This window comes from Staurois parvus, unplaced genomic scaffold (genome assembly GCF_062004578.1).
Source record: "Staurois parvus isolate SC_StPar_1 unplaced genomic scaffold, SC_StPar_1.0 ptg002140l, whole genome shotgun sequence".
In the NCBI taxonomy this organism is placed as follows: Eukaryota; Metazoa; Chordata; class Amphibia; order Anura; family Ranidae; genus Staurois; species Staurois parvus.
Genome location: NW_028319936.1, coordinates 3978242 through 3984241, shown reverse-complemented (window position 1 = coordinate 3984241; position 6000 = coordinate 3978242).

Below are 6000 nucleotides of genomic sequence, written 5' to 3'. Positions count from 1 at the left end.
TGCGTCAGCTTTGGATGTCTACACTCCCTATTGCGGACTGTTACTCAGCGCGGTGTTGACTAAGCTGTACTTTTATGATGTGCCTTGACTTTATTGTCGTTAGTGAGCACAACATCTACTTTATTTCTTATTAAACATTTTTTATGGTAATGTACTAGGTCTGTGCGCCCTCTGTTTGTTATTTCCTCATTCTGCCAAAAGTGACCCCTGTCCTCTGACCCCTGCCCTCTGCCCTGCTGACCCCTGCCCTCTGCCCTGCTGACCCGTGTCCTCAGCTCTGCTGTCCCCTGTCCTCAGCTCTGCTGTCCCCTGTCCTCAGCTCTCCTGTCCCCTATCCTCATCTCTGCTGGCCCCTGTGCTCTGCCTTGCTGACCCTGATACACTGCCCTGCTGACCTCCCATTCTATGCTCCCCAACATTTTGTACTACACATCAGAAATGCTAGATCACTAGATCCGGCCCTGTGGAATGCTATGATGTTGCAGTGCTATAAACTCACAGAGTCTCAAAAAGTAAGCCCTTTTCTTTTAAAATCAGTCAGTGGTTTATTTGGTCCAGCAGGGAGAATCTTGAAAACAAAATTTAACAGGATCCTGCAGTTTAGTTTTAAGTGCTGGAACAATTGGTATGCAGGCCATTGGCTGGTACTCTAAAAAACAGTGTATCTGTGCCCACCCCTGAGCGACACTATATTGACTGACAGCACTGATACTGTATATGACTAACAGTGGCAAAGGAAAAAATATTCCTGCATCTGTGGTGTCACAGGAAGAAATAATAAACCTTGCATTGATGATGTCACGGAATGGAAAAATGACCCTGCATCAGTGGTGTCATTGGAAGGAAAAAATGCCCCTGCATTGGTTGTGTCACTAGAAGGAAAACAAAATGCCCTTCTGTCCATGGTGTAATTGAAAGGAAAAATGCCCCTGCATTGGTTGTGTCACTAGAAGGAAAACAAAATGTCCCTCTGTCCACGGTGTAATTGAAAGGAAAAATAGCACTGCATTGGTGGTGTCACTGGATGGAAAAATGTCCCTGCATCAGTGGTGTCACTGGAAGGAAAAATGTCCCTGCATTGGTGGTGTCACTATAAGGAAAAAACGTCCCTCTGCCAATGGTGTCACTGGAAGAAAAAATAGCTCCTGCATCAGTGGTATAACTGGATGGTAAAAAATCCCCTGCTTCAGTGGTGTCACTGAAATTAAAAATGTCCCTCCTTGATGATGTCACTGGAAGGAAAAAATGTCATTCTGTCAGTGGTGTCACTGGAAGAAAAATAACCACCTGTGTCGGTATTGTCACTGGATGATGTGAAAAAATGGTGTGAAAAACATCAGTTCCAAGAGAGATTTATCAATGGGACCTGACCTCTTTGATCCTGTGATGTCTTACTATCTGGTAGGTCTTATTATAAAGCATCCACTTTATCTAGATGATTTCTGTCAAAGGTGCACCTGAGCATTTTGTAGCTGGAAACTTAAAGGTACAAGACGTTTAACAGTAAACAAATCCAAGTGTTTTAACCACTGGCCCTCCAGAGGATTTACCCCCCTTCCTGACCTGGTCATTGTTTTGCGATATGGCGTTGCATTACTTTAACTGACAATTGCGTGGTCATGCAATACTGCACCTAAATTAAATTTATGTCCTTTTTTCCCCACAAATGGAGCTTTCTTTTGGTGGTATTTGATCGCCTCTGTGTGTTTAATTTTTTGTGCTCTAAACAAAAAAAGACCAACAATTTTGAGAAAAAAAACTATATTTTTGACTTGTTGCTATTAAGCATATTCAGTAAAAAAGTTTAAAAAAATAAAATTTAGTGATAAATTTAGGCCAAAATGTATTCTGCTACATGTCTTTGCTAAAAAAAAATCCCAATAAATGTGAATGAATTGGTTTACGTGAAAGTTATAGCATCTATGGCAGTATATATACTGCTGGAATTTTTTTTTTTTTTTTTACATGTAATCAGCAACTGATAGTGGGACTGTGGCGGGCATTCAGACTTTGGGGGGGGGGGGCTGGCTAACTGTCACTGACATCCCCAGTGACACTAATACAGTGATCAGTGCTAATAAAAAGCACTGACACTGTACTAATGACACTGGGCAGGAAGAGGTTAACATCTGGGGCAATCAAAGGGTTAGCTGTGTGCTGTGTGTGTGTGTTTTACTGTGTAAGCACGCTGCTTTGTATTGCTGTGCTATGTAGAGCAATACAAAGCAACATGCTGGAGCTGAGAGGGGAGAGATCTGTATTGTTTATGTACAGACCTCTCCCCCATCAGTGAAACTCAGCGATCGCCGGGTGCCGGCGGAGAATCTCTGATCAACAGCTGAAGCCCTCAATGGCACCCCCTAACCAGAAATGAGAATTCACGGATATACACGTGATTTTGCACAGCCCTGCCACCCTGTAGCAGTATTTCTGCTATAGGGCAGCAGGCAAGTGGTTAAACAATGCCTGTTCACACTTGAGGGCTCAGACACCTGTCGCTAGACACCCGACGCTTGAGAAAGTTCAAGAGATTCTTTTCAGGAAGAATTGGGCATTTTAAGTCCCATAGACTTCAATGGAAAGATGTGAAAAGTTGCAGGTAGTAGTTTTCTAGGTGCTCCCATAAAATCTATGGGGCCAATAACACACCATCCTGTCCTCACAGTCAAGCATAAACGTAGCTGAATATCGCTCAACATGGAAGCTTTCTGTGGTTAAGATTTAATATAACCAAGGGGACATGACTTCTGTGAGACTTTTGGGTTTTCAATATTTTCACATTATCTGGGTGTTTTAGGTAAAGGACATTCCCATGTAATACAAAGGTGAAGAGCGATTTGACACCAATACATTCGCTGCAAAAAGTTGAACACAATGAAAAGTGCAAGATACAACTTTATTTAAAGTACAACAAAGAGCAATCAATTGTCTTTTATTTTGGATAGAGTAAGGGAAGGTTATAATCCATGTCAGTTTTTTTTGCCATTTGTAACCCATTGGGGACATTTCTGTGGATTGCTAATGCTCTTTCCCTCTCTATGCTGTTCCCTTTCCAACAATATTCCAAGTGGTAGTTTCACTATGAATTCGGCTGTGGGCACATGGATTGAAATCCAGCCGATTCAGCAGGGAGCTGCTTGTGACCTTCCCTTTTTGACAGAAGTCAATCGGTAGATCGACTGCTGGAAAACCTTCATTCAATCAGCCACGGATCAGTGTGGATCACCCTGCTATAAAGCAAGTTGCAGGATATTAAGAGAAGCACAAGCTAGCAGTGTCCTGCAGTTCAGTGGCACTCAGTCTGTAGAACAGCCCCATGGACCTTGTATGCTGAACCGCAGGACTTTGCTGTGTAGTAATGTACCAGAGAACTACATTTCCTAGAGGAGCTGGCGTGTGGGTGGGGCATTTATATACAGAAGCCAGTTAGACAGGACAGGAAGTGAGAGGGGAAAAAGCTGGAGAGCAGAAGTGGAGATAGTGTTGTGCTGACTGCCAGAGTACCAAACCCGGTCATAGAGGTAGAGAGGAGAGAGGCAAGGAGGAGTCACTGATCGCTGGCCTTGCCACCCTATTCAGTGAGACATTCTGCCAGCATGGTGTCTGAACAGATGGGGACCCCATCTGCTGAAAAAGAGAGACCGCCAACAATCGGGTGAGAGAGTCCCATACACCAGCCAAACAAGTGAACAGTGATATTCCTTTCAAATCTGCCACTTTCCAGCACACACTTGCAGACATTGCATGTAGTTAACACATGTTGCTGCCTATTTCCCCCTGGATTCTACTATTAAACACATGTGCAGCACAGTTCAATCATTAGAGCTGACCGAAGTGCCCGCCTTGTGCAGGCTGAACCACATTATTGTTCCATTAACCATTGGCCTACACTCTTCAAGGAACATCTACCGCTATTTCCAATAGTTAGCCCAGGGTTTGCCCTTTGCCAGGAAGTGCTTCTGCTAAGTTTTGACACCTATTTGCCTAAAATTTACAAGAGTGCATTAAAGGGACACCACCCAAGTCAACTGCCACTGCCACTTAAAGGGATAGTACTTGTCCTTCCTTCTTCTTTCCTTGTATTATTCCTTTGAGGGACTGTCACCAACATCTCTTCCCACTTAAAAGGTCTGGATCGTTGTAGTGCACCAACCGGGCCCCAAAGAGCGCGCAGAAGATTCCTTGCTGCATTTAAAGGGATGTTGACTACCCTATTTAAAGAGCTCTTTCCTATCTCAGATTTAAACCTTGCCATCAGATCCTGAGGGCCAAAAGTGAGCTATTTCAGCATTTGATAGTTTTCCTTGCTCACTGGGGACTAGAAACACCTCAGGTTGGAGGTTTAGGGTTAGCTTCTGAATAGCAGACCTGCCAACACTGATTGAGATTTTGCTGTATGTGTTGTTTTCTTTGCTTATAGTTGCTAAGAGTGGAAAATTGCCATTACATACACATATACCACTTTATGCTGTTTCATCGAGCTTAAAGTCACGTTTAACCCCTTGACGGCGAACGCACGCAAATATGCGGCTTCTCGGAGTCTGGGTCTTGACACAGAGCAGCTGCATATTTGCGTGCTCCCAGCACATATGTCCGTGACTCACGGAAAGGTCCCAATCTCCCCTTGCGATCCGGACCTTTTCCGATCATGTGACCGCCATGGCGGCGAATCACAGCAGTCACATGACCCTAAAACTCTGCCCGCCTCCTGGCTTCTGAAACTCTTAAAGGGCCAGGAGGCGCCGGCGCCAAGAAGTTAATATAAACATCATATGAGTTCACTCTAATCTCTGTACTAGTCTATTTTCTGGTGATAATTTACTGTGGTCAGAAGAGTACAGGGGTTGTCCCGCTGCTAGAATACAATGGCACAACGTGGAGGATTCCTCCATCCTCCTCACTTGCGTGGATGGGGGAATCCATTCTTTTTTTGGATCTTACAAAAGTGGAGCTAATCAAGACCAACTTTCTTTTGGTGTACAAAGAGAAACTGGCTCAGACAGATTTGCAAAAGTGTCTCACCTACATTCTAAAATTGGTGCAGAATGCGTCAAAATCAATTACAAGCTCTAGGCAGGTACATGAATTTGGCAAGTCCTACACCACTTTTTATGTTTTAGACCCCGGTCACATCAATTTTGACTTTGAAATCATGCAACTTTACTGTAAGTCGCATGATTTCAAAGTCGGAATGTAATTGCGATTTGAAGTGCGATTTGCAAGACATCTGACACAGATGTCTATGCAAATCGCACTGAAAGTAGTGCATGCACTACTTTGGAAATCGGTGCGGCTACGTCCAAGTCGGAACCGCACCAATATGACCACTGTAATTGCGGACAATAAAGTGCGACTTGCCATGCGATTTGCAAGTTGCATGGCATGCAAATCACATGCCAAGTCGCACCCAGTGGGACTGGGGTCTTACACATGCTGCATCAATTTCTACTTTTTACACATGCTGCACCACTTTTTATTTCTTACACATGCCTCACCAGTTTTTATTTTTTACACGTGCTACATCACTTTTTATTTTTTACACGTGCCGCACCACTTTTTATTTTTTACACGTGCCGCACCACTTTTTATTTTTTACACGTGCCGCACCACTTTTTATTTTTTACACATGCCGCACCACTTTTTATTTTTACACGTGCCGCACCACTTTTTATTTTTTACACATGCCGCACCACTTTTTATTTCTTACACATGCCGCACCACTTTTTATTTTTTACACATGCTACATCACTTTTTATTTTTTACACATGCTGCATCACTTTTTATTTTTTACACATGCTGCATCACTTTTTATTTCTAACACATGCTGCCTCACTTTTTATTTCTTACACATGCTGCACCATTTTTTATTTTTTACACATGCTGCACCACTTTTTATTTCTTACACATGCCGCATCACTTTTTATGTCTTACATATGCTGCATCAGTTTTTATTTCTTACACATGCCGCATCACTTTTTATGTCTTACACATGCTACATCA